General features: G+C 38.5%; 1 pseudogene; it reads right to left on the bottom strand.

The window, feature by feature from the left end:
* Nucleotides 1–8,696: 8,696 nt before the first annotated feature.
* LOC110292013 (sterol carrier protein 2 pseudogene) lies at nt 8,697–9,177 on the bottom strand (annotated as a pseudogene).
* Between the last annotated feature and the right edge of the window lie 1,233 nt (nt 9,178–10,410).

Consider the following 10,410-nt stretch of genomic DNA (forward strand, 5'->3'; position numbering starts at 1 on the left):
TCCAGCAATAAAGTTCTCAGGACTTAATGACCCATGTGCCACAATTCACATCCAGTGAATCCAAGCTCCTCTACCGGTTTCTATAAGCATGCATACTTAAATATACACATATACATGCTACCATTCTTTGAGTTCTGAAGAGCATCTCTACAGAACTCATCAGTTAGGGAGCTCAAAGTTCGGACAATTTAGAGAACTGAGATTAAACAGATCTAATGTGAAGGACCCGAAGGACGACTCTGAGCCCATTCATGACTTATACTGAGATCCACTCTGTCCCAACTGTGTCATTCGTTTTAAAAATATATATTTTATTTGTATGTGTATGATTATTTGCCAGCATGTACATCTGTGAACTCTAGGTGTCAAGTGCTCATGAAAAGAAATCCCAGAACTGGAGTTTAGATAGTTCTGAGCCACCACGTGAGCCAAAGAAGCATCCTCTGTAGAAGAGGCAGGTGCTCTTGATCACTTAATCCTTTTCTGCAGCCAAAGCTTTACCATTCTGTAATCGTGTGTTACATCACAGGAAGAAATAAAGCTTCCAAAGCTGTGGTCCAAGGAGGTCAGTGAGTTAAAATATCTCTCTTCTTTTCTGTCTTTTTTTTTTCAAGGTGCCTATGTCAACAGCTTTTGAAAGTACTACATTTTGAATTTCACAATGAATTTCAGATATTTTTACATTTTTCATGTCAAGTAGTAATACAGACAAACAGTAAATATTAGTTATGTGGTAAGCAGGCACAGCCTGTAAGGCAGTGTGGCAATATTACTAGGTAAATGTTATTTTGGTGCATTGTACAGGAAATGTTAACTTGAAAATGCTCATAGCTTTATGATTTACTCAGCATGCATAATTATTATTATAATTATTAATGCTAAATAATAGGTAATTTGGTGAAAAAATAATAACATGAGATTATCTTCTTGGATTTTACTACACAAATGTCCTGTGGGTCAAAAGTAAAATACTCGTACTTATATTGTGATGAATGAGTGAGAAACCTGTGTCCATCTGTTACTCAAGTGTCAAAAAAGACAAGGGTGTGAACACACGAGTAAGCACACTTATGAGGTCATGACAGGTGTGTGAGCACGCATGAGGTAACACATTTTTGAGAGCATTATTCAACTCCAACACCTGGTATTAACTCCTGACTTCTAAAGTAAAATTTGTGCCTATAATGGCAGCTATGCATAGTTAACCTAAAATACCATTAAAAGACAGGAACAGTGACCACTGGGTCTTCTGCAGACTTGCTGAGGTGAAACTGTAAAGGCTTATTTCAATTAATGAGAGCAAATTTCAGAAGAATGGTTTAATAAGCCAAAGACTTTATTTGGTTTATTTTTCAGTTGTGAGCTTCTCTACAGTAGATTTTATGTTTGTGTATGTATGGCAGTACTCTTGCTTGTGATTGGGATGGTGGGCCATTTTTACACATGGGTTTCAATTGTACTTGAGTATAGTGTTTAATTCTCCTCCACACAAGAGCAGTTAAAATGACCGAGTCAGCCCCAATGCATGCAGAGGGACAACCAGCCATTCCAGGGTAAGAGTAAATGCATTCTTTTCTTTGTTCTGCATGTTTGGAAACCGTGCTTTGCAGGAGGCAGAGTCTATGAGAATAAACACTGATGCCTCTGTCTGGATCCATTTTAGAAATGTCAGCACTGGAACTTAAAGGACATAAAACAGAGTGTGTCCATTCTTCCACATTGAAGATTCTTCATAAAGACACTACCTGATTCATGAAGATAGCAAGACAATGTGAGGGCCTTCTAGGCAGCTTTAATTACAATTCAAAATTAATAACTTATGAACAGGAAGTTGCTTCTGGAGCCCACTGAAAAAAGATTTTCTTCTTAATGTGAGTTTCCTTCCTTTTTGGACACCTGTCTTCGTTTCATAAACTTTTATTATGTTCTAATGATGAAGTATGCATACTATCTTTTAGTCTCTTCTTTTAGAAGCTCTAAAACATGTTAAAAATATCATGATTTAAATTATATTAATGTATATGGTGATAACTTCCACCGGGTATAAGAATGGGTATTTTGGCCTCCTGTGCTATGTAATGGAAGTTTTCAGGTAATGGCTAATGTTTAAATGGAAGAGTATTAACAAGAGTTTGACAGATGGCTAAGAGGAACAGCAGATATTTCAGACAGATGGAGCTACATGAAAACTAGAACAGAAGTTTGGAAGATATGGCAGAGAGACATCCACCGAAGATATTCTGGAGTTAAGGTGGGTGGTGACGGCTTGCAGAGTAAGAGAAGATATACATATGGGTTAATGGGACAGACTGGAGTTGAAGTTCTGTGAAGGCATGTCTTACAAGTAATGTTTCTTTCTTTAGACCTTTGTATAAACTCATGTTGCATAAAATGTTCTTCTCTGACTACTTGGTCCCACTGAATACCTTCCTGTATAAGATTCCTCATGCCAAGGGGACCAAAATAACAATACTTTTCTCTATGATATTATATAGGATACTTGGTATATTAGATACATTCAGTACCTATGCATTAGTATTTGTGCAAAAAATGCATTTATTAAGTTATTTCTAGATTTGGAAGTAATCCAAGAAGATTTGGAGAATGATGCTGACTGGAAATTTAAAAATAACCTAATATACTCATCAAGAAAAAGATTAGACCAAAAGAGGCCAGAACACATGACCTAAGGTGTCAGAATAGAGGGATAGATTCATCTGTAATGGTATGAATGAAAATGGTCCCATGGTAATAGAGAGTGGCATTACTGGAGGTGTGGTTTTGTTGGAGTAGGTGTGGCCCTGTTGAAGGGAGTGTGTCACCAGGAGTGGGCTTTGAAGTTTCAGAGGCTCAAGGCAGTCAGAGTGTCCCATTCTCTCTTTCTTGTGCCCACCAAGCCAGATGTAGAACTTTAGGTGGCTTCTCCACCACCACATTGTCATACTTCCCTCCATGGCAATAGTGAACTAAACCTCTGAAATTTTAATCCAGCCACAATATTTTTTTTCTTACTAAGAGTTGATGGGGTCATGGTGTCTCTTCACAACGATAAAACTCTTATGAAGACATAATCTATCTGGTGCTTTTATAGAAGATTAGTATTAACAATAACAAAAATACAACAAAGAACCAATAAAAGGTCAAAATGCAAATTTTATTGTATCAAGCAAAATTTGGAAAGTGCATAATAATAAGGCAAAGGAGGCCATGGCCCCACAAGCATTGTGGGATACATACAGACAATAGTTCACCTAACTACCATGGGATGAATACAACCTTTAGAGCACAAATTTTCACACCACATCCAGAATTAGCACTTAAAATATTTGATTGAAAATAATCTCATTAGCATGTCTTTCTTGTCACTCTGCTACTACATAATGAAACATAGAAACATTTCTACTGATTTTATTTAAACATGAAAAGGACTTGGGATAGTGCCTTTTAGACTTCCTGCCTGCCAAACATCTATAAACATGTGACCATTTTCTTCATAGTACATAAAAATTAAGTCATGGTCATGAAATAATCACCATGAAATAGAACACCTGATGTATGTTTTCTAGTGTCCAAAGAGATGATATTTCTACTAGTCTACCATTTAATTCATTTGATCAAATTTTTGACACTAAAATTGATAGATCCCCCTCAGAGATTAAAAAATATTAACAAAATAACTCTTATTTTGGGGAAAAATCAGGCATACAGTTTGTATCATTAGTCAATGCTATAGGCATTGCATTTTTTATATGTAATGAACTTCTAAATTTCCAATCCTTAATGATGTAACAGAGAATTGAGAATTAATCACATTATTTTTAGAGCTTATGTCTTTCCTTTTTTTCTGTCAGAGCTCTGGCTTTTATTGATTAGGCTTCTGACCAAAAGGAGCAATCAAAATGTAAAGATGAACATCTGACTTTCAGACAACTTAGAAGACATGACCAAGGTTTTCATATAAGGATGAGAACCAGGGAGACAAGTTCTTACTGAGATTAAATGTGTTTGCTGCTGGCCTGTAATAAAGATGCATGAGCAAGTTGTCTTCCTCTAAGGCAGGGGCTGATTGGTCTAGATGTGAGTACTGACATTCCCACCCAGCTTCTGCCTACCCCACTGGAAGACTAGAATAAGACCATTGAACTAAGTTATGATGTACCAAATTGGTGCATGCCTAAGTATGCCAAACAAATATCCCTAGGTAATAATGACCTGACCCAATCCTTAATTCTTTCTCAAATACAGGGATTATGCCAGTTGTTGTGACATTGTACTGTGCAGTGTGCATCTGATGATTTTAACATTAGTCAAAAGGAAAATGACTGATCTTTTCATCTTACCAATCTTTTGATATTAACCTCCAAAGCCAAGTAAGTAATTATGTAAGAAAAATGCATCTTACTCCTCAAGCAGGGAAATTGCAGTATTCAATTTAGTTAATTGTAACATTTAGTTGTACTCATTAGATTTTTGAATCGGTTAATTTGTAGCAGTTGTGCTTTTACTTACTATTCTTCATTAAATAAATGCTTACTAAGAATCATTCCTTTGTTATCATACGATGTGAGAATCTAAATTTTATCTACTAACATATTAAAATGGCTGTTTGACTGTAAAATTCAAAATTTATCTGAGTGTGCTTATGCTAATCTGTACTCTCAGCACTTGGGACACAAGTACAGCAAGATTCTAAGTTGACAGCAGGGCTGGCCACCCAAGTCTCAGGAAAAGTTGAGAAGAATCCAGTTTTAATGCAAATTTAGTGTTTATAAATAATTTAGAAAGCAACTGATGGGTACATTTTTGTTTTCTTATTCAGAATATAAATTAAATTTCCTTATACTGTTTTCAGAAAAAATATGATTTTTCTCCCCATCTCCCACATCTTTTCCCCACTGTATGCTTTACCCATGGTCTTCATTTATGTCATATGACCTTTTGACCCCCCTCCATGCCTATTTCTTACACACACCACACATACAATACACACACACACAGGTACCGCACATGCCACATACACACACTCTCAATACACTGCACATATACACCACATACATACACACACACACACACACACACACAATTATAGAATCTTCATATTGAAGAAAACAGGAGAATCTTGCTTGTCTGAGTCTGTAACATCTCACTTATTTTGATATTTTCCAGAAGCACTAATTTTCCTTGAAGAGTTCAGCTCCATTGCATCTCACTGTACATATGAATCACATTTTCATGATCTACTCATTTGCTGATGGAGATCTCGGCTAGCTTCATTTCCTTGGATCTTTGAGCAGAGAAGTAAAATCGTAGATGTTAGAGTAGGGCTCAGTCTCCTGCAGACATTCGCAAGCACAGTATGCTTGGGCCATCGAGGAGTTCTGCTTTTCATTGTCCTGATCTCCTCCATGCAGGTCTTCATAATATCACAACTAGATTCCATTCCCACCAGCCATGAATCAGGACCTATTTTCCCACAGCGTCACCATGACAGACAACTTTAATTATTGAGCTCACAACTCAATACTTGTGAGCTCTGACAGATATTTATATTTATCTGCCTCAAGGATTAGCATCATTTCATGTCTATTCACTGGTGGTCACTTTCAAAGCCAGGCATTCTTTTGATTTGCTTTATAATAGGCAAAATGTATTTACCATGGAACCATATACAAACAGAGTCAGTGATAGGAAAGCCTTTGTATCTGGCTTTGCTGTGGTTTGACAGTGAAGTCTTTGGGCTTTTTCTTGAAGCGTCTGGTAGCAATTTGTCCATACCATTGAAATTTAGGTTCCATTTTTTAAACAACTCTGCTTTTTGGTGAAATGTGCTAACATTGCACATTTGGTTACACTTTGTGTTCAGTTACAATGAAAGTAGTTATGTTTTTTTTTCTCATTCCTGTAATTTGTGTATATGTATTCATTTCTTATGGAAACATACCTAGTTGTCAAATATATAAATTAAAGATTAGGACCATCCTAATTTTATTAGGAGAAAAAATGATTATGATGACAATTATGCCAAGATAACTCCCAAGGAGAAGCCTTCTGGTAATTGGGATAACAGTATTTCAGTCAGAGAGGGCTTGGAAGCAAGAGTGGTGGATGGAGTGTAGGTAAAGACACTGTACCCAAAATAGGAGTAAGGCAATGTTGAAAGAAACTTGTCTGTCTCATTATACGCAACAACCCAGGCTTCTGCCTCTAGTGGAAGAGAACACTTTCCATGCAGTAAAGTGAATCTTTACAAAAGAACTAAACCCACAAGTCCAGGCCACATAAATTGGGACTTCCTAATGGATTTTTACACAGTATGAGAATCTCCTACTTTCTTTTACTGAAAATGTTTTTTTTTTTTTCATACAATACATTCTGATTAGGGGTTCCCTATATTCCGCATCTTTAACAAATGATCCTGGCCTATCTGGATGTCTGCATATAGAAGAATGCAAGTAGATCGATGTCTATTTCCCTGTATTAAACTCAAGTCCAACCTGATCAAAGATCTGAACATAAAACTGAATATACTAACTCTGATATAGGAGAAAGTGGGCAATAACTTTGAATGCATTTTCACAGAATACAACTTGCTTAACAGAGCACCAACAGCTCAAACACTAAGATCAACAATTTATAAATGGGATCTCATGCAACTGAAAACCTTCTGTAAGGCAAAGGACACAATCAAAACCACATAAAGGCAGCCTACAGAATGGGAAATATTTTAACCAAATCTACCTCTAACAGAGGAATGACATCTAAAATATATGAAGAAATCAAGAAACTAGACATTATCAAAGCAAATAACCCAGTTAAAAATGTGGTACAGACCTAAATAGAGAATTCTTGACAGAGGAATCTCAAATCTTCAAGAAGCACTTAAAGAAATGTTCAAGATCTTTAGTCATCAAAGATATGGAAATATAAACAACTGCAAGACTTCCTCTTATACCTGTCAGAATGGCTAAAATCAAAATCTCAAGTAACAGCACATGCTAGCAAGGATGTGGAGCAAGTGGAACTCCTCTCCATTGCTGGTGGCAGTGAAAACTTGTGCAACCACTCTGGAAATCAATTTGGCAGTTACTCAGAAAATTGGAAGTCGTTCTACCTCAAGACCCATGTACTGCTCCTGGACATATACCCAAAAGAAGCTCCATAATACCACAAAGGCACTTGCTCTATTACGATCATAGCAGCTTTATTCATAATAGCCAGAGACCTGAAACAACTTAGATGTCTCTCAATGAAAGAATGGATTTTTTTAATGTGATACATTTACACATGAACTATTACTCAGCTATTAAAAACAATAACATCATGAAATTTGCAGACAAATTGATGCAACTAGAAAAAAAAAATCATCCTGAGTGATGCAACTCAGGTCCAGAAAGACAAACATGGCATGTATTAACTTATAAGTGGATATAAGTCATGAAATACATGATACAAACCACAGGCCCAAAGAAGCTAAGTAGCAAGGAGGGCCCAAGAAGGGACACTTGAACCTCACTGAGAAAGGAAATAAGATTATACTTAGGGGAAGGATGGAAGGAGGGAACTAGGTGGGGGAGGGAGAATGGGAACAGGAAGAATGAGGTGGTGGGAGTACAGAAGGAGAGAGTACTGGGATAGACAACTTGACTGAGTGTGGGCATCTCTAAGATTAGTTAGAAATCTAGGATAATAGAAACTCCCAGGACTCTGGGAGGGTGACCATGGGTAAGATATGAAGCATGAACTAGACATTTCGTGTAGCCAGGCAAGATTTCTCTTCTTCTTTTTTTCAGGAAGAGCTGTTTTAATTTTCTTCTTAAATCTTCTGAAAGTATAATTTTATCCCAAAACTAAATTATAACAAACATCATTAGAATTAGAAAAACTAGGAAGAAAGATTAAATGCAGACAATCAAATGTGTGAAAAAGGATATTTGTGAGACTCAGTTTATAAAATTATTAATATGAAACTATCATTTGAAGCCTGTATCTCTGGAAGAAACTTTATTCAATTATTTTTAGTAATGGCATCCAATGGCTCTGATACTCTTGATTTTTAAAATTATGCCCATTAAATAATTTTTTTTTAAAAAAAACAGCTCTGTTCAGATGTAAATTCTCTCTTAAGCTCTGACCATAATTCTTGTATTTTAATTGCGAAGAACTGTTTCTGATGGCATGAAATGAACATTTTTAAAGTTTTTTTAAAACTTTTAGTACAGAATTTTATTTTAAAAACTATTAGTGAGAAACTGATGGAGGTAGTTAAGTGTGAGACACTAATTCCTGGTCAACTATGGAAATCTGTTTCTTCTTCAGTCCCCCTAAGGGGAAATATCATAAAGAGTGTCCAACACAATGATCCTTAATACACTTCATGGCAAAACAAGGGCTTTGTTTACACAGTCTTTAGATTTTACTATACTGAATTTTATTCTGAGACTCAAGTTAACCCCAAACCATCATTGACATAGTAGCTTCATCAAGCACAGTAGAATGTAAGTCCTCAAAGCAGCAGTGCAGGCTGGGAGGCCCTTTGTAACCCCAGACTGGGGGAAATACAATTGGCCACACCCACTTAGTAACAAATCTATCTCATGCTATTTGGGAAGTATCAGTGTAAGTCCTGACAAGGAGACATGGGTTTCTACCTATCTACACATCTCATCTTGATGTCTTGAGGTTGCCAGAGGGACTTCTCATACCTTAGCTTTGCCCGGATGAAGCTGAAGGGTCTACAGTTTCATGGCCAGTCCCATGTTACCAGCATTACCTTGAAAGAAGGCCGACGGAGGGTTCATTTTTCCAGTCATCGAAGCCAGCAAGTCTGAGTCATCCATGGTGATTGTGCAGTCCCCCTTATGTGAATTGGAAAACACAGATCCTTTGCAGTTCTTCATATCCACCACCCAGGTAGCTTCTTTGCCCCCAGGGCCATCTTTCACTTTGAAGGCAAAAATGCTATCGATTTTCTTCATGAACTGTTTCCCTTTCTCTTCAAGCTTCTTCTCGATCTCCTTAAAGACGAGGTTTGCCTTGAATCCATCCCATGCAGAGCTGGTAGGAATAGCTTGAAATCTGGTGCGTTCTGAAGGAGCTGGCAGCTTCCAGAAAACCCATCCTGTAGAGGGTGACAACCACAGCTCCTCCAAGGCCTAAAGTGTGCTGCAGAGCCACCTTTGCCCCAGAAACTGACTCTTTCTGGCTTCGTCTCTCAGGGGCCAGCCAGGCAAGATTTCCAATGGAAGGATTAGAGCACCAACCTAGCCATAAAACCTTTGACCCATAATTTGTCCTGCCTATAAGACGTATAGTCATAAAAGATAGCGCAGAATTTGAGGGAAGGGACAATCATTGACTAGAGACCCATGCTATGAGCAGAAGCTTACCCATAACACTGTTTATTTGTTTATATTTTATTTACTTACATTTCACATGTTATTTCCTTTCCCGGTTTCTCCTCTGCAACCCCCCTATGCCATCACCCCTCCCCCCGCTTACACTGTGTCTATGAGGGTGCTCCCCTACCCACCTACCCACTCCAGCCTTACAGCCCTAGCATTCCCTAACACTGGGGCATCAAGCCTTCACAGGACCAAGGGCCTCCCCCTCCCACTGATGCCAGATAAGGCACCTTCAATTCCTTCAGTCCTTCCCCTAACTCCTCCACTGGGGTTCCTGCTGCTAGCATCTGTATTGGTCAGGATCTGGCAGAGCCTCTCAGGAGACAGCCTATCAGGTTCCTGTCAGCAAGCATTTCTTGGCATCAGCAATAGTGTTCGGGTTTGGTATCTGCATGTAGGGTGGGTCGGGGGGTGCAGTCTCTGAACAGTCTTTCCTTCAGACTCTGCTCCACTCTTTGTCCCTGTATTTCCTTTAGACAGGAACAATTCTGGGTTAAAATTTTGAAGATGGGCGGGTGGCCCCATCCTTCAACAGGAGGGAGGGATGCCTACCCCTGGATATGGTCTCCACAGGGTTTCCCTCTCCTTTGTGGGGTATTTCAGCCAATGTCATCCCTGTGGGGTCCTGGGAGGCTTTTGCTTTCCTGGCATCTGGAACTTTCTGGTTGCTACCCCAGTTCCCCATATCCCATTGTTACACATCTCTGTTCAATTTCCTGACCCTCTGTACATCTCTTCCATCTCCTCCCATAACTCATTCTGCCCCTCTTTTTCCCCTCTCCCTCTTCTCTTCCTCCCAAGTTCCTCCCATCCTCTACTTCCCTTGATTATATTATTCCTCCTTCTAAGAAGGACTGAAGCACCTCACACCAGTCACAATGGCTAAGATCAAAAACTCAGGTGACAGCAGATGCTGGCAGGGATGTGGACAAATAGGAACACTCCTCCATTGCTGGTGGGATTGCAAGCTGGTACAAACACTCTGGAAATCAGTTTGACGGTTCCTCAG

Source organism: Mus caroli, unplaced genomic scaffold (genome assembly GCF_978045245.1).
Source record: "Mus caroli unplaced genomic scaffold, Mus_caroli_1 scaffold_3, whole genome shotgun sequence".
Classification (NCBI taxonomy): Eukaryota; Metazoa; Chordata; class Mammalia; order Rodentia; family Muridae; genus Mus; species Mus caroli.